The 27,305-nt window shown below is 40.2% G+C and overlaps 1 protein-coding gene across 2 annotated transcripts in view; it reads right to left on the bottom strand.

The window, feature by feature from the left end:
- Window positions 1-2,797, bottom strand: part of LOC126176926 (uncharacterized) — a 249,579-nt gene extending 246,782 nt beyond the window's left edge. Inside the window, exon 1 of one of the 2 annotated variants that reach the window (XM_049924113.1) lies at window positions 2,683-2,797. The gene's annotated coding sequence lies outside the window, so the exon portion shown is untranslated. Of the gene's footprint in view, window positions 1-2,678 lie in introns of both variants that reach the window. The other variant, XM_049924114.1, reaches the window with a different exon arrangement.
- Between the last annotated feature and the right edge of the window lie 24,508 nt (window positions 2,798-27,305).

Below are 27,305 nucleotides of genomic sequence, written 5' to 3'. Positions count from 1 at the left end.
CGATGTTATCCCTGTGAGATTCTATATAGAATTTACAGACGAATTAGCAATACACTTAATTATAATATCCAAACTTCTCTCAAAGATAAAAGCATGCATAGAGGTTGGAAGACAGCAGAGGTTACATCCATCAACAAGAAGAGTAGCAGAAATGATCGACCAAACTGCCATCCAATGTAACTGATTTTGAGCTCCTCAGCCTGAAGAATGGTATGACGCAACTCTCAACACTCGTCAACCCTGTGCAAGTCTCTTCATTTCTCCATATCTACTGCAACCTAAATCCATTCACACCTGCTTACTGCATTCAAGCCTTGGTCTCCTCCTACTATCCCTCTGCCCCCCTACACCCCCCCCCCCCCCCACTCAACCCTTTCCTTATGAAACTGACAACTACTTGATGCCTAAGGGTGTGTCCTATCACTTTTGCCAAGATGTGACACAAACTTGTTTTCCTCCAAATTTGATTAGGTACCACTTAATTAGTAACACAACCTACCCAGTCAATCTTTGGTATTCTTCTATAGCTCCACATTTCAAAAGCTTCTAGTGTCTTCTTGTCTAAACTGGTTATTGTCCACATTTCTTCTGCAGAAGATTACACTCCTGATAAGTACTTTCACAAGAGATTTCTAAACATTTAAATTGATATTAAATGTCAATTGGTCCCTCTTTTTCAGATATGTTTTTCTTGATATTGCCAGTCTGCATTTTATATCCTCACTACTGCCATCATCAGTTATTTTGCTGCTCAAATAGAATGACTTGTCCATCGATTATAGTGTCTGATTGCCTAACCTAATTTCCTCAGAATTACCTGATTTAATCAGACTAAATTCCATTACTCTTGTTTTACTACACTTGAGGTTCATCTTACAATATCTTTTCAAAAATGCTATCCATTCCGTCCTGACAGAATTACATCATGAGCAAACCTTAAAGATTCTATTTCTTTCAACTCCTTTCCCTTTAAAAATTTCTCTTTTGTTACCTGCACAGCTTGCTCAATGTCTCACACCCTTCTCCACTACAGCTACCATTTCATGTTCTCCGACTCCTACAACTGCAATTATGGTTCCAGTATAAGTCGCAAATAACATTTTCTTCCTTCTTTTTCTTGTGCCTTTTTTTTATGCACTGTTGCACAGCCAGCACAGCTATGAACAGATTTGGCATGGTTAATGTGAGTGGTGGTTGGATACACTTCCTGTCACCACTCAGTTCCATCTGTCCCTGGAAACATTTACAGTTTAAAATCTTACTTCAAAATCTCTGTCTTACCACTATACAATCAATATGAAACCTTCCAGTGTCCCCATGTGTCTTCCATGTATAAAACTTACTTTCACAATTCTTTAACAGAATGTTAGGCTAGCTATGATTAAATTAAGCTCTGTGTAAAATTATACCAGTCAGTTTCTCTTTCAGTTCTTTCCCCCAGTTCATATTATCCTACTGTTTTTTCTTCTCTTCCTTTCCCTAATACCGAATTCCTGTCACCAATCCCAATTACATTTTTGTCTCCTTTAACTACACAAATAATTTCTTTTATTTCAACAAATATTATTTCAGTCTCTCCATCATCTACAGAGCTGTTGGTATATAAACTTGTACTACTGCAGTGGGTGTTGGCTCCATGTCTACAATAACACATTCACTATACTTTTCATAGAGGCTTTCCTGCATTCATATTTTCTTATTCATTATTAGGTCTACTCCTGCATTGCCTCTATTTGAGTTTGTGTTGATAACTCTGTATGGACCTGACCAGAAGCCACCTTCTTCCTACCACCTCACCTCCCCAACTCAAACTATATCTAACTATAATCTCTTCATATCAGTTTTTAATGTATCTGTTTGTTCAAGGGATCTAACATTCCATGCTCCAATTCGTAGAATGCCAGTTTTGTTTTTCCTGTTGGTAATATCGTCATGAGTACATCCACCAAGCAATCAGAATTGAGGTATATTTTATCCATGAGCATTCCATTACCATTAAGCATACAGTACAACTGCATGTCACGGAGGGGGAATGAAGGGCACAACTTCCGTTGAAGTTGCATCATTCTACCACTACATCACTCTCGAAAAGAATGTGGTATCCGTAACTCGTGTGCAATGTAATCTCACACACTGACTTACCATAACAGTGGTTATTAACGCTTGGAGCTTCGTCAAACTTCTATTCAACATTTATTTTGAGCACCAGGGTGTAAGACAAATATGTGCCGTAAGTGATCTGGACAAAAAATTGTGTTAACAAAATGCTAAACTATATACGCTGAAGTTCAGAGCTGGTCACTACGGATTGCACTTTGAGTGGTTTTCTAAGGCACTGCTAAAAATCACGCGGTTTATGGATAATATGACACACGTTTCCGTTAATTATAAAACAATAAATTCTTCTTTTATGACTAATGCCGTTTACGGAGCAATTTACATCATATAATCAGAAAATAACATTTGTATGGAGAACGTCAAAAATTAAGCACTGAAAAGAACAGTTTACAACAGACTCGGCAAGTATTACTTGGAGCACGATAATAACAATATGCTCTTAATATTTATAACACCGATGTTTTGTATTTGTCACTGTACAAGAAATCCTAAATACCGGATCTAATTCATTACCCGCAAATGATTTACATTCACTGAACTGAACATTTTAAAAGTCATACTTACACGACATTCTACAACAGAACAATAACTGTTGTCAACACGAATCGCGCTCAATTTCACAATATTTTATTTCTCATTTGTCGAGGTTCCAAACAAAGTTTGAATTTTCAATAACTTTGACCTGACCAAAGATCAACTTGCATATCGTCGATTAACAAACAAATACCAGGTAGCGAGACATGGATTTGTAGGAGAGACAAAAAAAAAAAAAAAAAAAGTTGAACCGTTTCATAGACTGGCAAAATATGTGTGAAGCACAACAATTACATTTGACATACATCAAAACGTTTAACAGAGAAAAGTGTCTTCAGATGGCTTGTGCCAATAAACGTCAGTTTCTCAGTTACCTGTTGTTCGTTTGTCAAAGAGTCCTGTACAACTCACAGCCTTTACTGTGACCTTGGCGACTAAAATGAAAATACCTAGATCATTCTGTAAATATTATTATTTTACTGAATTGCTTCAACCTATAATCTTTGCAATTTCTGTTCCAATCAATTGATTCTGAGGAACAGGACAGCAATTCGATGTAATCATTACACAGCTGTATAATGATAGTAGGTAAACTACAGTAACTTTTAATTTAAAGTTAATGTTTTGTTATCATAAAAGAAGTGGCAAAACCATTACACTCATGAAGAAGATACAAATGACCTATAGCATAAGAGGACTGTCGGTTGTGTTGAAAAAAAAGACAAGAAGCAAGTCTGGCATTAGGAATATAGAAAATCACCAAGAAATACAGGCAAACAATATTTTACTTCTTCTAATAATGTAATACGAACTCAAGCGTTTGAAAGCGTAAATGGCTGTTGCCAGGAGAGTTAAATGAAGTATACAAAGACGAATTTTTCACTAAGTTTTGTTTAAGTGGGTACAAAGAAATTCAAGATATAATATGTAATGAATCAAAAACTATAACTCTAAATGCTGCAAAGACTATATGACATATGTCTGGGCTTACAGGTAGTATCTGAAAGGGACAGAAGTCGGAAGTTTGTCAGACATTTTTATCAACTTATGATTAGTGTTAAGAGAGTGCACTATATTCAGGAAAAAATTCTTCTAATTAAAACTTTTGAGCAAATAACAGGCACTCATACTAACAGGCCATCTAATTTTGATTAAAATGAGAAATAATGACAAACTGACTTCAATCAATAATTCGCCAAAAAAGTCATTACAGCATTTTGATGATCCACACTTAAATGTTAGAATGCTTTGTGAAATGTTAAGAAAATATATTAAAGATAAAAATGAGGAAGCTCTTACTATAAAATATAGCATTCTTTAGTCAGAAATGTAGATTCTGATTCTGAAAACCTAAAAGCGATGTATGTGAAACCAAATTTGCAGGTAGTCCTAATGACACCTACACAATCGAATATTTACTTCATATGAAACAGGCTGACAGATATTTTGAAATGATAAGAAAAATTTTAGATGAAGCTAAAGACAATGAGACATGTGCTGTCCTAGGGGAAGTTGTACAATCTCAGGATAAATCCAGGGGTAGCTAATCAAGGGACAACCTAACCATGGCCTAAATTGGAAATCGCATTTTATGAGGCCATTTTATTCCCCTTTTAGTTATTGCTGGAATAGCGTTTCCACGTAGTTAAGTTGGCAACAACTGAAGAGCATGTAGGGTATTTTCGCATCGTCACCTATAGAAATATCGTGTCTATCATGAACTACAACCTTTTCATATAGCAGAACGATTCGCTTGAGGGTACTTTGAGGCTGGTCGATGAAGTGATTCAGTTGAACAGCATAGCAGAAAACATGAAAACTGATGCAGTGTCATGCAATGAAAAGATCAGTGCAAAACATGAAACTTGCATTTATAATATAACGATCTGTCTTCCAATTATTTAAAGGATCAGTAATTTCTTGTTTGACCAGCAAGAGACACCCCTAAATTTCGGAATGAAACATGGGCAAAACATATGCTATTTTCAGTTAGCAATCAACTTTGCTGAGATCAACACAACAACCACAACAAACATACGATTTTTTCCTTTCTTTTTGTTGAAGCACAAATACATAAATATTATGTCCAGAGGCTACAGAATGGTGGTGCCTCGTCGTGAAATGCAAGTTCCAAGTTGTGTAGAAAAAAGAAATGCACGATTTGTGTATAGTTGTCAACAGAAGGACACCACAGTCAGTTCTGTTCAGATATCCCATTTCTAGGCAAGACAATATTCCATGAAATGTACTGTCAGTAGTCACCTAATAAAGTAGAAAGTGTGAAATTCGGTCCGCTTTGCGAAATAGTTGGTTTTCTTCAGAGTTGTAACAAATACTGAAAACATAGACATCATGGAGTTTAATTTGACTGACAATTCTGAGAGGTGTTACTGGCTACCTCTTGCTGGGCTATTTATGTCTTAGAATGATTAATTCATTACAGCAGCAATGGGTGTTCTACAGAAAGTACCTATGCAGAATTACTGAATGTTATTGGTTCACCAACTTTCGCAATTCTTTGGCATATACAAAATCCAGTTTATACGATGGGTAAATTATTAATAATCATATTGGGGACATACCTGAAGAATAAGATGCCAACATTTAAAATAAACCACCACAGTCTTTTTTATATTGCTGGCGTAGAGATGTACCTACGGTACATACACAAACTGGAGACTGCTGTTATTGTGTCACACTCTAAATGTCTGGAGAACAGAAACTATTTCATACATAATTTTTGCTTGTGCAATCGTCTCTAGGAGCTATATGTTATCTCGAGGGACCGGGAAGTAACTAGAGACTTGACACCTTCACTGTGTTCTTCCTTCTTTTCTACGATCGTCTCAGTTTAAAACTGTAAGTAAATATTTATTTCAGAATAAAAATACTTATTCTGAAAGATGAGAGAATTAGCAGAGTTGCAGATGGTGCTGGTTCAAAAGCAGCATGACAAGAACGAGAGAAGGGGGGAGGACCTGCACCACTCAAAATAACAGCATAAAGCTCCAAATTAGGATTAGAAAATAAAAATTTAAACAATTGATTTCAGAATAAAATATATAATCCATACACATTTGTTTATTTTATTTTCAATTGATTACATCAGAGTACTGAAATACTAAACAAAAATGTCTCTTGTTCATATTGTTCAGTGTCATACACAGCCTCTTCATAATCCTGCTGGGTGTCCCCCTATCAGTATCAATGAAGTCTCGAATGTACAGAATGACAGCACCAGAGGCATCATATCTGAGTCTCAGTAGTAGTTGATTAGTTGGTGGAACAGAGACGTTTCTGAAAGAAAGAAAAGACTGACATGAGACATGAGACAATTTGTATGATAATTCAAGAGAAATTTAAAAGCATAACTATTATGATTGTGTAGTAGATTGTGCATAAGGTCATAGTGTTCGTGTTTTGTATGTTTGTATTTCGATTGCTATGGGTTCATTTACCGATTGTCATTTTTTATTTGTAGTTCACTGTTGCTACTTGAGTTTACATTTTGTCATTTGGGGATAGAGAGTGGAGCTCGTGGACACTACAAAATGGAGTGGCAAGTGGAGGAGTCGGAACGTTTACGACATTCGAGGTAAATAGTCCCCTTCTGACTGAACACACTGACTCCAACTGTGTTTCCACTTTTGGAAACATTCTTGGAAATTCTTTCCTGAAGTGTGTTAAGGATTCTTTCCATATTTGACTGTCAAATCGCTTCCCTTTAAGTGTAAATTTCAGTTTAGGAAACAGGTAGAAGCCCACAGGATCCAAATCAGGGGAATGTGGGGGCTGTGGAAGCACAGGAATTTTGAATTTGGTCAAAAATTCAACGATGGAGAAGGCACGATGAACTGGAGCATTGTCACGGTGTAGCACTCAGCTCCTGTATTCCCACAATGCAGGCGTTTTCTTCCACACCTTTTCGTGCAAACGCTCAAGAACAAATTTTTAGTATTCCTGGTTAACTGCCTGTCCTCCATGGGTAAATTCAGGATGCGCAATACCGGAAGAATCCCAAAAAATCAGCGACATTGTCTTCACCTTTGACCGACTTTGCTATGCTTTCTTCGATCGTGGTGAACCTGGAACCTTCCACTGCAAAGACTGCACTTTGGTTTCGGGATCATGTCCATATACCCACGATTCGTCACCTGTAATTACCATATTTAACAAATCTAGGTCATTTTTAGTCCGATTAACCAGTTATTCGCATGCTTCATGTCGGTATTGACTCTGGTCACTTGACAACACTTTTGGAATGAATTTTGCGGACACTCGATGCATGTTCAGATTTTCAGTTAAAATTGACTGAACAGCATATAAACTTAAATTAAATTCATCAGCCAACTACCTAATTGCAAGTCTACGATCAGATTGCACTAAGTCGCGAACTTTCACATTTTCATTCGTTTTTGAGGTGGAAGGACGACCGGACCGTGGTTCATCTTCAAATGATTCGCGGCTATTTTTAAATATGTTGAACCAGGTAAAAACATTTGACTGGTTCATAAAATTATCTCCAAAAGCTGTTTTTAGTAGTTCGTAAATCCCAGAAGTTGATTTCCCAGTTTTAAAACAAAATTTCACGCAAACTCTTTTCTCCGTCTTTACGTCTATTTTCACGCAGACAGAATCTGGCAACTACCCCCAACAGGCCCGCACTCAGCCTGCTGCCACAACGAACTGAATAAAGGAAACGCAGTTTGCTGTCAGAGAGTGTTCAATGAGAAGGCAATGACTCACTCCCCACCCTCCGTGTACCTGCTCGCCAAACCAGTAAGCAGTAGCGAATCCATTCTTAAAACTTTCCAATCACACCTCTTATTCTGCTGTTGGAGTTTGATAATGGGATGACAGCAGCATAGGCAGCGAGAAATATTTGTGCTGCGTAGCGAGATAATGTCATTGGACAGAGCACAACAAGAAAATGATTTTCACGTTTTAAGGAGGACCGTCTTGACATTAGTGACTCTGCATTCAGGAAGACATTTAAAAGCACTAATCCACAATGATCCACGTCAGCGTACTCGAGAACTGGCAGATCTGATGAACTGTGATCATTCGACAATTGTAGGACATTTGTATGCAATGGAGAAGGTTCAAAAATGGGGTGTATGGGTCATGCATGCTCTAAGCCAAAATCACAAAAATCAGTTGTTGGTCATGCGTGCATCTCTGGTTACTTGTCATATATAGGCTCGTAAATAACACTAACCATTACTATCCTTTATCGTTACTAGTTACGAGAAATGGTGCCTTTATGACAACGTTAGGAAACGAAAGGAATGGTTGAGCGCAAACAAAGCAGCATCTCCTCCTCTGCCCCCCCCCCCCCCAAAGATTCACACACATCCACAAAAGATAATGTTACGCCTCTGATGCAATGGCAGCTGTGTGATGTACTATGAATTGCTTCCCTTAAGTGTAACCATCACTGCCGACATTTATTGTCAACAACTGAGACGTCTTTCAGGCACAATCCAAGAACAATGACCGGAAATACTGCGTGAAGTGATGCTACTCCATGGTAACACTCACCCGTATTCTGCTCGACTGCAAAAAAAACCCACTAAAACAGCAGTTGGCTTGGGAAGTCATTCTGCACCCATCTTAATCACCTGATCTTGCGCCCTCAGATTTCCACCTTTTAAGCTCTCCTTCGAATAACCTTCAGGAAACTTCCTTTCCAGATGAAAATCCGCTCTGAATATGGCTCAATGAGCTCTTCTCATCAAAACCATGTGATTTCTACAATCACAGAATCGAAAATTTACTCCAGCCTTGGCAGAGTGTTATGAATAGTGAAGGAGAACACAGAAATGATATCAGAAGTCTCTGTTATGTGTATCTGTTGTGTTTATTAAACTTTTGGAAAAATACTACGAACTTATGCACTGACATAATAGATTCAACAACTAAAAAAAATAAGGTTCAAATGGCTCTGAGCACTATGGGACTTAACATCTATGGTCATCACTCCCCTAGAACTTAGAATTACTTAAACCTAACTAACCTAAGGACAGCACATAGCACTCAGCCATCACGAGGCAGAGAAAATCCCTGACCCCGCCGGGAATCGAACCCGGGAACCCGGGCGTGGGAAGCGAGAACGCTACCACACGACCACGAGATGCGGGCAACAACTAAAAATTCCAGTTATCTGAATGACAAGTACCCATGCTCCTACAACAATATGGATAGGCATGTGTGAATAGTATTGATAACTGAGAACCACACAAGCTGTATTCTACTGTTTTTTTATTAAAATGAAAAAAAACTACTGATTTTACTGTTACCGTGAAACTTAGCTTGAGTACGCACAAATAATCTGCATGTTTATGGGAATAATGCAAAATGGAAGACAATTTTGGTTCTCTGAAGTGTTGATGGGCCTGTGATCTTAATATTTTCGCTAAAAGATGAAAAGTTGTTGTCCCAGTGGGAGATAAGCGTGAACAATATCTTCTGCTATAGATGAGGCTGAGTAAACTTGAGCCACTAGTGTACTAACAAAATTTTTACTATATTAAAAATCAAATGTTGTTGTCTAATGCTGAAAAATGAGTTAATACAAGTCGCACCCAACACTGGTGTGATTTTTCGATTTAGTTAGGCCTATTGTGGCACTGTGTGCTAAGTAAAACGAAGTAGTTGAAGTAGCAGTTGTAACATAGCGGTACACCAGAAAAATGGAACCTTTTTTTATATGAATTATTTTTTTATGCATGTAGCTTGAATAAATAACATGACAGTCTCAGAGTACTGATATCAAATGCATATTGCTGTAAATAAACAGTATATGCTACGAAACATAGAAATATTCTCATCTGTCACTCATACGCAGCAGTTTTTCACCTATGAGTCTGAAAAAACGAATAATCAGATGTAAAATTATATATTTTTTTAAAAACTTATAAAATTTCCATACATTGTCTCAATCACATATCTCATAATTTTTTTTTACAAGGAGATGACTATACTCTGTTCACCATAAGAATAAACCTGAAGTAAACAAATACAAATGCGATGATTGGTGAGCAGCTGTAGCTCTTGTACACTGGTGTTGTTCCTCTCTTGGAAGTAGGTCCAACTTATGTATTAGACATCTTATTACTGTCACTATAAATGACACTTCAAGACATTCTGATCTATTAACAGCCATCAAAGATTTTCCTTAATCATAGTTTAGCTATGCAATTTTTTTCCGAAATTCGAGTACAGTCACAATCTCTGTAAGCGCTGCTCATGCTCTCATTGTCTTTCTGTTCAAATGTACAGCGAAAACGAATGATACTGCTTCCTGCTTTGCAGGATACATGGGTACAGAACACTGTTAATGGCTAAAACAAGTTGTTCTTAGTGTTTTTTACATAATTATAGAGAAAAATCAGCTTTTACGTTTTTCAAGAATTATTATGTAATAAATATTAGGGATCGTATTTCGGATATATTCGTGGCATGACCGGAAGTATCGTAGATTGCTAATCAGGTGGGCTGGTGGGCAGAGGTTTGTAACCCATTATTATCTACAATTTTTTTGTTCAGTTTGAATATCTATATCATTTAAATATGAAGATTATCAAATGCACATCTTCTAGTTCCAGTTACATACCCCACACAGAATTCTGGTTTTCATTGTAAATGCACATTCTTAATTATCGATATATTATAAAAATTGTTAAAGATTTTGAAGTTAAGAAAACATTACACAATTAAATTTTTTGGACAAAAATGAAAAATCAAATACTCTTTCTTTGAATATGCCCATTGTTTTATAGGACAGATGTGGTCTCACATGAGCTGGACTGATAAGCTTCGTAGAAACATGGAAAACAATTTTCACGTTGTGGAGCACAAATGACTAATTTTTACAGTTGTCAACTTAACACTGCAATCTGAACCCAATAAAACTCATGCGGAGCCCAGTTAAGGGATTTGTCGCGAGAAATAACACGACATTTAAGCTGCCAAACTTACTGAAAAAATGCATAAAGCTTTGTGACATCTCACTGCTGAATGATGGCGAAATGCAGAACAGCGCGTCATAAAAGAGGAGGAGGAAATGTGGACGTTTTGGTGGCTTTGGATTCTGCTACTGATCGCCTCGTTATCAACGTAGCAGTTCTGAAATGTACCACAATCCTCGGAGTCTGATGTGGAAGAAGTTCAGAGATTACCAGACGACTGACTGTAATACCTTCAGTGTCTTCAATATTTAACTACATGGTGAAATCCCAGCAGTGCGCTCTTACAGCGCATATAATTCATGCAGAAAAATTACCCTTGTTTAAGTGAGGAATTTTCACACACTCGTTTTTAATTACTGTACTGTGTTAGCTAAGGTCGAGAGCATGGTATGTTTTCCAACAGATCACCTAAGAAGCGTATCGCCTGAGTTTTACCATTATTTCCTTCTGTTCAAAAATTAAATGACATTCAAGGCTATATTGTTCACTATTTGTCTCTTTTCACGTCCTTACTACAACTATTCACGTCACTGCCGGTTAGTTGGACCATGTGGCTGGCCAGTGCTTCCTAAGTTAAATACAGTGTAAAGATGTTGTCCTGTATAATCGCTGTGTCGATGTACACATAATACACAGCATAAAACGTATCCTCATTATTCTACTTGACTGTACTCGAGACAGCTTGGCACCTGCTCCACCTGAACCGAAATCCACTGAGGTTCCAGCAAACGTGGAAGAATACATAGATTAATGTTTACATGAGGTTTATTCTTATAATGAATGGAGAATATTTTTGGTAGCTTAACTACTATCTTCAGATCTCAGAATGGACAAACCGAACGAAATATGCCTTAAGTCACAAAGTTATGTAAAAACTGCTACAGGCGTACTTTAAAAAATGTTTTGCAGGAAATTAACATACCACATGTAGTATTAAAAATGCACTTGCAGTGTACATGACCGTTGTCCCATTGTCTGTAACATTCTCATTTTGAATCTCTGGGTAAAATGTGTTATGCACATTAGGTAATGTCCTGGAAAACAAATAAGAAATAAGAAATTTCTATTTAGAAAAAGGCTAACTTCTTGAGTGTACCATGTTATCTGTAACAGTAACTGAAACAAAAAGCATGTACTGTGTCGTAATTTTTTTCTTATTTTTATATACTCAAGCTTCTATGTAATCATTTCTGTTACAGTCAGTAGCTGCAACCAGAGATTTGCTAATCTACACTCCTGGAAATTGAAATAAGAACACCGTGAATTCATCGTCCCAGGAAGGGGAAACTTTATTGACACATTCCTGGGGTCAGATACATCACATGATCACACTGACAGAACCACAGGCACATAGACACGGGCAACAGAGCATGCACAATGTCGGCACTAGTACAGTGTATATCCACCTTTCGCAGCAATGCAGGCTGCTATTCTCCCGTGGAGACGATCGTAGAGATGCTGGATGTAGTCCTGTGGAACGGCTTGCCATGCCATTTCCACCTGGCGCCTCAGTTGGACCAGCGTTCGTGCTGGACGTGCAGACCGCGTGAGACGACGCTTCATCCAGTCCCAAACATGCTCAATGGGGGACAGATCCGGAGATCTTGCTGGCCAGGGTAGTTGACTTACACCTTCTAGAGCACGTTGGGTGGCACGGGATACATGCGGACGTGCATTGTCCTGTTGGAACAGCAAGTTCCCTTGCCGGTCTAGGAATGGTAGAACGATGGGTTCAATGACGGTTTGGATGTACCGTGCACTATTCAGTGTCCCTTCGACGATCACCAATGGTAGAACGATGGGTTCGATGACGGTTTGGATGTACCGTGTCCCCTCGACGATCACCAGTGGTGTACGGCCAGTGTAGGAGATCGCTCCCCACACCATGATGCCGGGTCTTGGCCCTGTGTGCCTCGGTCGTATGCAGTCCTGATTGTGGCGCTCACCTGCACGGCGCCAAACACGCATACGACCATCATTGGCACCAAGGCAGAAGCGACTCTCATCGCTGAAGACGACACGTCTCCATTCGTCCCTCCATTCACGCCTGTCGCGACACCACTGGAGGCGGGCTGCACGATGTTGGGGCGTGAGCGGAAGACGGCCTAACGGTGTGCGGGACCGTAGCCCAGCTTCATGGAGACGGTTGCGAATGGTCCTCGCCGATACCCCAGGAGCAACAGTGTCCCTAATTTGCTGGGAAGTGGCGGTGCGGTCCCCTACAGCTGCATCCAGCGCCTCCAATGGTCCACAAGTATCGCTTTGCGCCGCGAGATCTTGTTCTTTCAAGGTTTATGGCAGCTGTGGGCGCTGCGAAAGAGGTGTGATCCAGGAACACCTTGTCTCTTTCATGTATTTGATTGCAGGTCTCGATGGTTTGCAGCGCCGCCACCAGAACCAAAGTCGTGCGTGTCATTTCCCTCTTGACTGTGCTGCTTTTCTTCCCTCAGATTCACGGCCTCACGAGACCGTGCGACCTACATCGCCGACTCGATGGACGTGGACAGGCCTCGTCGTCGTCGCCCCAGGACACGCCCTCAGGCCCGGATGTGTGCTCCAGCAGCAGTTTTTTGGAGGATGGTCCCGTTGCCTCACAAGTCAGGTGGCGAGGGATGGTCAAGAGTACGCCATCCTCTGCAGTCACGACTCCCGACTCATCTCTATGTCCAGCATCAGGCCCGCGCCCCACCCCCATTGTCGTTCACATTCTCCCTTCGCGAAAACGGTGTGGCATTTCAGGGTGGAGGAATGTGCTGGGGTAAGCAGTCGCCAGCACACCGGTCGGCAAAGATGAAGCGCCAAGATCGATCAGTAGGCGCTGGATCAAGCGCACCGACGATGGGAGAGGCCAGGAACACACCCACAAGCAACATGCCACCAACACCCTATCGACAGCAAGCATTTAACCCGCTGCTGCTGACCTTGAATGGTGTTACGTGATGTGGTAGAAGACATAGGCATGGGAACTTGTTAGACGAGTCTACCACTATGAGCCAATGAGTTTTCCAAAACGATCCTTCAAAGTCTATGTGCACTCTTTGCCATGGGGATTGAGTCTTATTCCAAGCTGAGAATGTCTGAGGCGGAGCAAATTGGTATTCTATCCATGCGCGACACTGTTACATCATCTGTTCAATGTGGGTGTCCATTCCCTGCCAAGTACAGTGCTGGCGCGCTAACTGTTTAGTGTGAACAATTCCCCAATGTCCTTCGTGAAGCAGTTGTAACACATGCTTTTGCAACACTTTGGGAATGAGTACACACGATTGTCCACTGTCAGATTGTACTAAGATCACACCTTGTTGTACTGAAAGGTTACCCCAACGAGCAAAGTATGGGCTCACTGTTGAGTTCTGAATACTGCTCAATGAGCGAGGTCAAGAGATGCGAATGTAATGCAACAAAATCTTCAGATCAGGATCACCTTCTGTGTCCTGTGCAATTTTTCTGTAGCACAAGGGAAAAGATTACATCAATTCGGAGTCCTGCGAATCGATCTGGCAACAAGATGCGGCAGATGTATCAAAATCAGAATCTGGGCCAATCAGAAGGTGAGATAGGGCATCTGCATTGCCATGCTTTGCCTAAGTCTGTACACAATTTCTTATTGATCCTGCGAAAGCAACAAAGCCCAACGCTGCAATTTTTTAGCAGTGCATGTAGGAACTGGCTTTGACAGATGAAACAAGCACTGATAAGGCTTGTGATCTGTCACTAAAAAGAACTTGCGACCATACAAATAGTGATGGAATTTGGTAACCATACACAATAGCGAGAAACTTTTTTTACTATTTGAGAATAATTGCACTGAGTTTGAGTTAGCAACTTTGAGGCAAAAGCAATACATCTGTCTTGTGTACCAATTCAGTGCAAAAGCACACTGCCGATTCTGTAGGAAGAAGCGTTGACTTGCAAAACTACTGGCTTGGCAGGGTCAAAATGGACTAAACATCTGTCACTGTGCAAGACATTTTGGGATTTCTGAAATGCGTCGTGACACTTTTTGGTCCACACGAAAGGCACATTTTTCCGACGCAAGCGATGCAATGGAGCCGCTGTCTGAGCGGCATTCTGTATGAACCGAATGTACTAAGTCACCTTACCTAGTACTGACTACAGTTCAGACATTTCGAGGAACAGGCAGGTCACGGATTGCAAGCGAATGAGATTGAAGGGGGTTCACACCATGACTGTTTACCACATGACCTAAGTACTGTAGTTCAGTTTGAAAAAGGACACACTTTTCAAGACGACACTTGAGTCCTGCTTCTGACAACACTCGAAAAAGAGTACACAAATTGGCAGTGTGTTCATCTGGTGTACTACCTGAGACGACAATATCGCCAAGGTAGTTTGTGCAAAATGGCACTTTTGCAGTCAGCTGTTCCAAGTAACGTTAAAAAATGGCCGGTGCGGAAGCACTGGCGTAGTGCAAACGCAAATACTTGGACAGTCCTAAGTGTGTATTAAACAACAAACATTTTCTGCGAATTTTCATCCAATAGAACTTGTCAACAGGCATCACGCAAATCTATTTCAGGAAAGTAATGTCCTGCACCATGCCTGTCCATGAGTTCATCAGGGCGAGGTAACGGATGTCAACTGCTGTCTGTGGGATGACGGTAGACTTGATGTCAACACAAATGCAAATGCCACCAGAAAGCTCAGGCAACAAAACCAGAGGACTTGCCCATTGAATAGCTTGAATGGGAGAAATTACACCATTATCTTGCAGTTCCTTCAATTCACTGACTACTATGTCTCTTAAAGTAATTGGAACATTGCCTTTCAAAGTAACAGGCACTACAAAGTTATTAGCTTTTCCCATTCCTTCTGGAAATAGTTCAGGAAATCCTTTAAGCAAGCTTTGTATTTTGGTTCAAAAGAAGACACTGAAAAGTCTTGGATGCTAAGTCCTGTACAAATCAAAGGCATCTAATCCGAATATGTTCTCACTGTCTCTTGATTTCAACGCAGTAAAATTCACCGTCCTAGTGTGAGATTTGTGAGTGGCAGACAAACTACACTGTCCAGACACTGAAATTTCCTGTCTGTTGTAAGCAGTGATGTGATTGCTAGCTTTAGAAAGCCGTGGGTAGCCTAATTGTTCGTACATGGCACGATTAAGAAAGTTACTGAGGCTCCTGCGTCTAGTGGAAAGTTCACACGACGGCCAGCAATTCGTAATGAGACAAATAGTTTGTTAGAACGTCGTTGCACGGCACTAGGGCGAGAAGGAGGCACAACATTATTCTTACTTTTGCCATAAGCTGCCGTAGGTTTTGAAAACATAGCGTTCACAGGATGTGCAAGAGCCTTTTTTTTTTTTTTTTTTTTTGGAGCGGACAAAATTGGCGTTTTTGTGCCGTTGCAAATAAACTACTTTGACATGGCCTTTTTTTCCCACATGTAACACCTTTTGTTACGTGATAGGCAGTCCTGTCTTTTATGGTGAGCAAAACATCTAGGACAAGACTTCACTAAATTCACAGGCCTGTTTAGATGTCTACTTCGCTGTCCGCGCGGCAACATACACGCTCGTTGTTGTGGCTGCCTGGGACAGTTGCGAACAAGGGGCGACTCGACCCAACAAATTGTGGCCTGATCAAACTTACCGGCCGCTATGGCACAAGAATCATATTGCTCTAAGACTTGTAATATTTGGGGATGTGATAGATCAGAGTACATTGCATCACGTATCATTAAATCACCGCAAAAGTTGTGTCTACTATACTTGAATTTACACTTCCTAGTTATGCCCATTAATTCTGTGTACTGCCATTACATCTATTCCAGCTTTTTCTGCAAGTGAAAGAACTAAAGAACTGATATCTAGTTGCAGCTACTTAGACTTGCTGGTCATAGCATCGAGGTAATGCAGCTATTGCCTGGTAATAGACGAGTTCGTCGGGAGAAGTTATTGGGATTTGTTTTTGAATTAACCAGAACACTGGGGACTCCTCAATCCAGGAAGTATTGTAACTTCACATACTTTGAACACAATAAACTTGAGAATGTGCTTGGAACTGAGTCAGGTATTCAATCCATTCCTTCTCTGTTTCCTTAAATTGCTGGACCATTGGAATAATGGTCGGCAGCACTTGTAGGGCTAATTGGCTGGTCGGTTGTGATTGTGCGGCCGAGGCAGCTTGTGCAGCCAGTAGTTGTTGTACCGTCGTCAGTAAAGTAGCGATTTGTTGGTTCTGAAGCTGAAAAACTTGTGTTAGATCCAGCACATTGGCCTTCTGTGGAGGCAGGGAATTCATGGTTTACACAAATGCGTTATATCAAAAAGCAACCAAAACCTCTGAAAACAGAAATGTGATTAGTTCTACGGCTCCCCTCCTGGAATTCATGCAAGAACACATTAACAAATTAGCAAATAGAAACACTTGGACACGATCACACCTGCAAGCTAAAACACAAGAGAAAGAAGCAAAATCTTCATCCAAGTGGATTATCTTCAATAGCCACTGAATTATCCTCGTTCACCACTGTAGAGCCTTGTGCTGCAAGGAAGAAAGGGAGAGGATGTAGTTATGGGTGGTCTGTATCCTCTTTCTACAACACAAATGCACACACGGATTAATATGGTTCTTTATTTAACTGAACTGTAAACATTTACTTACCTAGAATAGAGTCTATGTTTTGTGGTACAAGCTCATCAGTAACAGTTCTCTTGCAGGTATATGTAATGTCCATATCGGTAATCTTGCTATTACAAACTTAATTTTCTCACTATTAGTAAAGTACAATTCAGGCTGAGGTAAACTAGTCCTCCTTTTGTCACTAATCTGGTCGCCATGTACTGTAGTAGCCTGTGACGACCTAAGCCTGCTCTGTGAGTAAACTGACAGATGCCAAAATGGATGACCGAGTGAGGCCCTCCAGTCATCGGCAGCGGTCTAAATGCATGCTGTCGAGAGGGCGTTGGTGGCGTGTTGTTCATAGGTGTGTCTCTGGCCTCTCTTGCGATAGATGCGCTTCTACCAGTGCCTACTAATCGATCTTCGCCCTTCATCTTTGCCAACTGGTGTGCTGCCAACAGCTTTCCCCAGCCACATTACCCCCCCCCCCCCCCCGAAATGCTGCACATTATGCTCTAGAATTGACTTCAAATACAGCTTACATGGTATGTTCCAATACGAATAGTTTACTATTTTGAATGATCATATTACTATTAACTGCTGTCAACTAAAAGTAAACATTTTTGAGTTGCTTCTTACTTTTCATCAGCAAATCTCTGCTTGCAGTTACTGACTGTAATGGAATTAATGACATAGATTCTGCACTGTTTAAAAAATTATGATGCTGCACAGGCTTTTTGTTTCAATTACTATCATGGGTAATGTGATGCATTCAATGTATTAGCCTTTCTCTAAACAGAATGTCTTATTCTTATTTGTTTGACAGTATGTAACATATTCCCACTATGTTCCTTTTAGGTAGTACATAGCAAATTTTACCTGGAGATTTAAAATAAGAATGTTGTGGGCAGTGTTTGTACACTGTGAATCCATTTATAATGCTACATGTGGAGTATTAATTCCCTGCAAAATGTTGTTTTTAAAAGTAAGCCATTAGCAATTTTTACATAATTTTGTTACTTAATGCACTCTTTATTTTGGTTTGGCTGTTCTGAGATCTGAAGATGGTAGTTAAGCTACCAAAATTGATCATCAGTTTCTAAAAACATTTTTGATGTTAAATACGATTTGAAAGTTTTTAAAATGTTCCATAGTTTTACATTTGATTATCTGCTTACAATCGCTTTTTCCTATTCTGACAGTGTCAGGTATATTCAGAAAAGACAAGTTATGTCTTCCTTCAATGGACGAAATCTAGCTACGTATTCAGAATAATCATAGTACTCAAACTGAGGTGATGTCTCACTTTATTGTCTTTCTTCATTCTAACAAATAATTCTGCCAAACTCTCATTATCACTGTCTGTTCTATCACTGTTCCTATCATTGTCAAAAGTCATTCTCCCGTAAAAACTCGCCAGCCCAGCCCAAAATCGCCAGTTTTATTATCCCAAGTATGTACAATGGTAAAAGGTTCTTCCAGTTTGGTACAACACATTCCCATGCTATTCCAGGAATACAGCTTGTTAGTGAGTAGCCTTTACTTGTGTTTGTGTTGTCGTAAATACAAACCTGGGAATTTGAACTGACAACCTAAATTGCGTACTGAGTTCAAAGCCACATAACGTACATGAAATTGAAAAGAGTCCTGTGTGCATGAAAACCGATTTCATTCATCAGCAAATAAATAAGGAAACTAATAATTTCGCACTCAGTAGAATTGGGTAGACTTGGTTAGTGCGAACTGTACGAAAAAGAAACCTATCTATACAAAAAATCCAAACTGTAATGTTGATATATATAAGAATTTAATCTGAAACACAGGAAAATTTCTGTACTGACATATGGCCCTGGTAAAATAAATAAATTAAATGGCAGAACCTATGTTGTGAAAAGGAAACGAAATAATCATGTATTATGAATCTCACCTGCAAAATAAAATACTGGCAGAAACAGCAACACAGTAAGATTCTGCAGTAGCTAAAGAAATACTGCTAAAAACTAACTACAGATGGTCCATGGAAAATGGGTTCATAATCTCGACACAGTATGCCAATGAAACCTCTAAGTACTGAAATTTCAGTTAGGAGGGAACTTATCAAAGAAAAAAATTATAGCATCTAATACGAAAATTCATTTATTCTAATAACTTTCATGGTACAGTAAATTAACTCAGAATATCAATCAATAGAATAATTATCAAAAACTCAACTGTGACAAGGATGAAGTGGACCGACAATACAAGTCTACAAAAATAAAAATAAACCTTTTACCTCATCAAACAATATCTTCTTCTTCATTTCCAAATCTTTTTTATATACATATGCTATCCAACCATTTTTCTGAGTCATCCTTCCTCCCTGTAATGTCTGCAACTCACCTAGTTCCAAAATTGTGTCCATGCATTTCCGTGTACAATCAACAAAAATCCGTCTGCTGACACTGCAGCTATCCATACAGACTGTCAAAGATTCTAAGGCACCACAGTGCTGCCATCGCAGACACAGATATTTTGCCTAACAACTGTTTCCCTGACCACAACTCTTCAATTATATCATCTTCCTTTACAAATATTAACACATCCAATAACATCATCAAAAAATAGCCTACTTACCAGCTTAATTGCCTGCTAGTTGAAGTTTGTACTACTGACCATGTAATTCGATATGGCAAAATGTTCCATTACCAAAGCTGAATGATACCAGTCATTTTTACAAATGATTGCTATTTATGTTCATGTTCAATGTTCATTTTCATAACAGCAAGACATCCTACGTGAACTGCTTCTAAGAAACACAAGCAAAGAAAGGTGCCAACTCTGTTTTACCTTTTCTTACAGGCAGTTGTAGAAACTCTGAGTAGCTGCTGATTAAGTCCTATTCTCGGAATAGCACTCCGAATAGCTGCTGGTTAAGTCCTATTCTCGAAGTAGCACAGGAAATGCACTGCACCAACCCAGAACAATGCCTAACAGTAGTATAAACTCAGAATAACTTCAATGGCGAATTGCTTTGGGTTAGCAAGTTTAACTCAAGAATAAGTTTTGACACTAACTGGAATATTGATAGAACAGACAAGGATTGTGGCCGAATTGCTTATCAGAATGAGGAAAGAGAATAAAGAGAGAATCACCCCAATTTAAAGAATGTGATGATACCGAATATATAGCAAGATTTCGTCTATTGAAGGAAGACATAATTCACCTTTTCAATCTCATACATCAAAAACTGTAGCATTGACTGACAGGTGAGAATATTTCTGTGTTTCATAGCATATACCTTTCATTTGTAGTAATATTCCTTTGATATCAGTACTTTGTGAATAATATGCTTTCATTTTATTTATGTAAGCTACATGTATAAACATGACAATACATGCCAAAACAGTCTTGTTTATCTGGCGTGTGTTACAGTTGCTGCAGCATTAGAAAGGATGACTTCATTTTGTTTAGCAGGCAGTGCCAAAATGTACCTAACTAAATCGAAAAGCCACACCAGTCTTGGAGCCTATTTGTATTAGCACCATTTCGACTATTAGACAACAATGGTGTGGCTTTTAATATAGTGAAAAGTTTGATAGTACACTAATATAGCAAGTTCACTCAGCCATACCTAAAACAGAAGATATTGTTTAGTCTTATCTCCCACTGGTGCAACACTTTCCATCTTTTAGGGAAGATACTGGGATTACAGCCTCTCCCCTCTAGCGTTATTCCCATAAACATGTATATTATTTTTGCTTACTCAAACTAAGCTTAACAAAGTAACGTTAACAGTAAAGTTAGTACTTTTTTCCTTTCAATAAAAAAGGTATACAATACAGCTGTTGTGTCTCTCAGTTATTAGTACTATCCACTTAAACTCATACATATTGTCGTAAAGGCATAGGTACTAGTCATTCAGCTCACAGTAATCCTTAGTTTTTCAAGCCACATAATCATAACAGTGGAAGGAGCTCTTAGCAAGTTATGTTTTTAAATTTCTTTTGAATTATCAAACAAATTGGCCCACAGCATACTTTTTTCCTTTCTGTCTTTCAGAAATATCTCTGTTCAACCAATGAACCAGCTATTACTGACACTCAGATATGTCGCCTCTAGTGATTTCCTTCTGTCCATTGGAGACTTCATTGATATTGTCAAGGTTACAGAAAACAGGATTATCAAGAGGATGTGTATGATATTGAATAATATGAACAAGGGACAGTTTTGTTTATTAGTTCAGTTCTCTGATGTTATTGAATGAAAATAAAATAAACAAATGTGTATGGATTAATATATTTATTCGGAAATAAATTGCTTGAATTTTTATTTTCTAATTCTAATTTGGAGCTTTTACTCTTCTTTTAAGTGGTGCAGGTCTACCTCCCTTCTCTCGTTCTTGTCATGCAACTTTTGAAGCAGCACCATCTGCAACTCTGCTATTTCTCTCGCCTTTTAGAATAAGTATTTTTATTCTGAAATAAATATTGACAGTTTTAAGCTGAGACGCTTGTAGAAAAGAAGGAAGAACACAGTGAAGGTGTCAAGTCTCCAGTTACTTCCCTGTCCCTCGAGATTACATATAGCTCCTAGAGCTATGTATGAAATAGTTACTGTTGTAGAGGCATTTAGAGTGTGACACAATAACAGCAGTCTCCGGTTTTTGTATGTACCATAAGTACATCTCTATCCCACCAATATAAAAAAGATTGTGGTGGTTCACTGTAAATGTTGCATCTTATTCTTCATGATTATTAGTAATCTACCCATCATATAAACTTGATTTTATATATGCCAAAGAATTGCAAAAGTTGGTGAACGAATAATATTCAGTAATTCAGCTTAGGTACTTTCTGTAGAACATTCATTGCTGCTGTAATGAATTAATCATTCTAAGGCTGCGTTCACACTGCCGGCCGGGCCGGGCCGGGCTGACGCGTACTGTCTCGGCTCGTGCCTAGCCAGCTCAGGCCGACGTGTAGGGCATTCACACTGCGCGCCGCGCCGAGCCGGGTCGGCGGAATGGGGGAAAATCCACTTCTCCGATTTTCATGTTCTAAAAATTCTTAGAGGTATATAAGACTGCGCCACATCGTTTTATGAACTCACTTTTTCCTTAAAAGCGTTACTTACGTCGTGAAAAAAGAAAAAGTCTACTTTTCGTTTCGCGTGATTTCTTAGTTTCGTAACGCTTCCCAGCCGATTTTGAAGAAATTATGCGGCTAAAAAATCTGATTTTTGTACACGTGCTAGTGTAACATCTTAGCTTCGTATTGAATCATTTATCTTTTCGTATTTCTTAACAGTCATTGTTAAATGATGCTATTTGTCAACGTTGTGCACTTGATTTACAGATCTTGTAGTGAAAAAGTTATGTAGCGGGTAGCTTACTGTTAGATCCGTTTTAGACCATACATTGTTGCGTATGAAATGTAGCTAAAAGTACCAAAAAGTTTTTGAAATGATAATGACACTGATATCTGTCTCTGGTCACAAGTAATGCGAGATATTCAGTGGCGTCAGTGCCGCGTCCGCAAGCCACGGAGTTCGAGCGGTTACAGCTTGGTTTAATGTAGTCATATAATGCAGGACAGAAAAAAACTAATTACTAGTGATCAGTGGTGTAAAACTAATCACAAAAACAAACTGGAGATTTGTGATACGTTTACTGCAGAAACTGAAGGGCAATTCTGTAGTCTCGTTGTCTACTTTGACAGAAAAAAAAATAATGGAGAGTTAATGAAACTACTGTAGATCGACACAGACGTGCGTTTCATTGTTCTTCATTATTTTTTTCCTTCCTTGGCGGGCTGCGCTGCACCGTCAAGGTAATCCCTACTCTTTGGCTAAATGGCTGCTAGTTGCCGAAGGCCAAATAAATAAATTAAAAAAAATCCCCACCCTTCGACAGCTGACAAGCAAGTCACTAGAAAACGCAGCTGCAGTCAACAGTTGCTCACCTTTGGCTAGTGTGTGCTGTCGTGTGGAACAATGTCTTCACTCTTTTATTGGTATTGTTTTGACACTGCAGTTACTCGTCGAGTTTTGAAGTACAGAAGAACTAGGAGGTTATGGATTCATCCCATAAATAGCGACAGACATTTAGGAGAGTTTTTTTCTTTACATGAAGAACTTAAAAACTATCCTGAAAAATTTTATTCATATTACAGAATGAATCATAATACATTTCAGTATGTGCTGCAGAACATTCAAGACAAAATTTCGAAACAGAACACAAATTTTCGCAGAAGTATAACAGCAGAAGAAAAATTGTGTATAACGATAAGGTAAGATTCGTTAGTACACACTTTTTGGTTTGCAGTAGAACTTTGTGCAGCATTCACTACCTCCAATTAATTGTAGTCATGCTTTTGTATTTTAAATTTCACAAACGCTTACCTCTGAGGGGAAGAGAGTTTATGGGGCTCCAGAGAATCATCAGTAAGTAATTAGCTTCGTCATTTTGGGTAATGTCTTGCTGTGCCTTCAACGAAGAATCGCAGATACACTCCTTCAGAATTTTCCAACTTTTTCTTCGTTTTTCTTCATGATGCAGCGCTTGGCAGTGGTGATGGTTCATCATGTGGAGCCACTGATGACCTCACAGAATTCTTTTCATTACCTTGTAAGATAGACAGACTGATATGTCCTTTGACTCAGTGGTTCTATTTCCACTGGTAAGGAACTGTGCATAGCTCTTGGAACTTAGGAAAATCATATGACAGAACAAAGCCCGAGTGGAATTGCATTTTAATATACTATTCCCTGGATCACATGACCTTATTTTGCCAAGTTATACAAGTTATTCTCTGTAACTGTCTCTCAGGCCTTTGCATTTCGATTTCATTATTTTAATTGAAATAATATAGAAGGATGCAAGAAAATGTCTCTTTAATTATTTATTGTTGTATAACTATGAAATGACATGGACTAAGTAAATATCTACTGTGCAAACAAAACTGTAAAAACTTCGCCCAACACCACACTTGAGTAACACATTTTACGATTTTTTTTCTCAGGTAAATGCGAACTATTCAGTGGCGGCAATGCCGCGATCGCTGGCAAGCTATTGTTGTAAATGCATGTAAATACGGTAGATTAAATAAATGAAATAAAAGTAATTTCGCATGTACCATCATAATTAACGTAATTTTTCCTCAATGATTGTGAAATGTGAGGTAACATCTTAAAATAAAAGACGTGTGCAGTCACACTTGTGAAGAAAGCAGAAGGGAGACGTGTGATGCGCGTACTGCAGAAGCTGTAGTGCTGCTCCACAGGCTCGCGCCTGCGGTCGGCTCGCGCCGGCAATATTAAACACTCGGAATGTCGTCGGCTCGGCTCCGGGAGGCTCACGCCATGTCGGCGCGGCCCGGCCGCCAGTGTGAACACCGCAATTCAAAACCATGTGTTTGATATCGAAGCGGGCGGCGGCCCGGCCAGGCTCGGCTCGGCCCGGCCGGCAGTGTGAACGCAGCCTAACACATAAATAGAACAGCAAGAGCTTTCCAGTAACACGTTTCCGAATTGTCAGTCAAATTAATCTCCATGATGTGTATGTTATCAAAATTTGTTGGAACTCTGAAAACAGCAGCTATTTCGCTAAGTGGATCGAATTTCACATTTTCTACTGTATTAGGTGACTACTGTTTCAAATGGCTCTGAGCACTTTGGGACTTAACATCTGAGGTCATCAGTCCCCTAGCACTTAGAACTACTTAAACCTAACTAACCTAAAGACATCATACACATCCATGCCCAAGGCAGGATTCGAACCTGTGACTGTAGTGGTCGCGCGGTTCCAGACTGAAGCACCTAGAACTGATCGGCCGCTCTGGCCAGCCTAGGTGACTACTAACAGTGCATTTGATGGAATCTTGTGTTGCTAAAAATGCTGTACGTGAACAGAACTGACTGTGGCGTCCTTCTAGTGACAACTTTATTAAATTGTGTATTTTATTGAACACAACTTGGAACTTACATTTCACATATGAGGCACCATCATTTTATAGCCTCTGGACATAATACACTCCTGGAAATGGAAAAAAGAACACATTGACACCGGTGTGTCAGACCCACGATACTTGCTCCGGACACTGCGAGAGGGCTGTACAAGCAATGATCACACGCACGGCACAGCGGACACACCAGGAACCACGGTGTTGGCCGTCGAATGGCGCTAGCTGCGCAGCATTTGTGCACCGCCGCCGTCAGTGTCAGCCAGTTTGCCGTGGCATACGGAGCTCCATTGCAGTCTTTAACACTGGTAGCATGCCGCGACAGCGTGGACGTGAACCGTATGTGCAGTTGACGGACTTTGAGCGAGGGCGTATAGTGGGCATGCGGGAGGCCGGGTGGACGTACCGCCGAATTGCTCAACACGTGGGGCGTGAGGTCTCCACAGTACATCGATGTTGTCGCCAGTGGTCGGCGGAAGGTGCACGTGCCTGTCGACCTGGGACCGGACCGCAGCGACGCACGGATGCACGCCAAGACCGTAGGATCCTACGCAGTGCCGTAGGGGACCGCACCGCCACTTCCCAGCAAATTAGGGACACTGTTGCTCCTGGGGTATCGGCGAGGACCATTCGCAACCGTCTCCATGAAGCTGGGCTACGGTCCCGCACACCGTTAGGCTGTCTTCCGCTCACGCCCTAACATCGTGCAGCCCGCCTCCAGTGGTGTCGCGACAGGCGTGAATGGAGGGACGAATGGAGACATGTCGTCTTCAGCGATGAGAGTCGCTTCTGCCTTGGTGCCAATGATGGTCGTATGCGTGTTTGGCGCCGTGCAGGTGAGCGCCACAATCAGGACTGCATACGACCGAGGCACACAGGGCCAACACCCGGCATCATGGTGTGGGGAGCGATCTCCTACACTGGCCGTACACCACTGGTGATCGTCGAGGGGACACTGAATAGTGCACGGTACATCCAAACCGTCATCGAAACCATCGTTCCACCATTCCTAGACCGGCAAGGGAACTTGCTGTTCCAACAGGACAATGCACGTCCGCATGTATCCCGTGCCACCCAACGTGCTCTAGAAGGTGTAAGTCAACTACCCTGGCCAGCAAGATCTCCGGATCTGTCCCCCATTGAGCATGTTTGGGACTGGATGAAGCGTCATCTCACGCGCTCTGCACGTCCAGCACGAACGCTGGTCCAACTGAGGCGCCAGGTGGAAATGGCATGGCAAGCCGTTCCACAGGACTACATCCAGCATCTCTACGATCGTCTCCATGGGAAAATAGCAGCCTGCATTGCTGCGAAAGGTGGATATACAATGTACTAGTGCCGACATTGTGCATGCTCTGTTGCCTGTGTCTATGTGCCTGTGGTTCTGTCAGTGTGATCATGTGATGTATCTGACCCCAGGAATGTGTCAATAAAGTTTCCCCTTCCTGGGACAATGAATTCACGGTGTTCTTATTTCAATTTCCAGGAGTGTATGTATGTTTTCTTTCCTCAACAAAAGAAAGGAAAAAATCATACGTTTGTTGTGGCTGCTATGTCGATCTCTGCAAAGTTGGTTGTGAACTGAAACTAGGATATATTTTCCCCATGCTTCATTCAGAAATTTAGGGATCTCTCTTGCTGGTCAAACAACAAATTCCTGATCCTTTGAATAATTGCAAGACAGATCGTTACATAATAAATACAAGTTACATGTTTTGCAGTAATCTTTTTAGTGCATGGCACTATATCAGTTAACGTGTTTTCTGCTATGCTGTTCAACTGAATTACAGCATCGACCAGCCTCAAAGTACCTTCAAGCCAATAGTTCTGCGATCTGAAAGGCTTATCACTCATGGTAGACACAATACTTCTGCAGACGACAACTAAATAAATATAAAATGACATACACGAAAATACCTAGCATGTTTTCTGCTGTTGCTGAATTAAATGGAAAGGACCATTACTCCAGGAATAATGAACTGGGGAGTTAAATGGTGCTGTACAATGCATACTCCAAATTAACCCTGGGTTAACCTATTTCTTGGTTAGTTCTTCCTGAATTTATCCCAAAACTGTAGAACTTCCACTTAAAGACTGTCTTATAGTGGATATGACGAAGTATAGAGATCTGAGAAACATAATATTTCTTTCCAATGTTG

Source organism: Schistocerca cancellata, chromosome 3 (assembly GCF_023864275.1).
Source record: "Schistocerca cancellata isolate TAMUIC-IGC-003103 chromosome 3, iqSchCanc2.1, whole genome shotgun sequence".
Lineage (NCBI taxonomy): Eukaryota > Metazoa > Arthropoda > Insecta > Orthoptera > Acrididae > Schistocerca > Schistocerca cancellata.
This window is presented reverse-complemented; position numbering and strand designations above follow the sequence as displayed.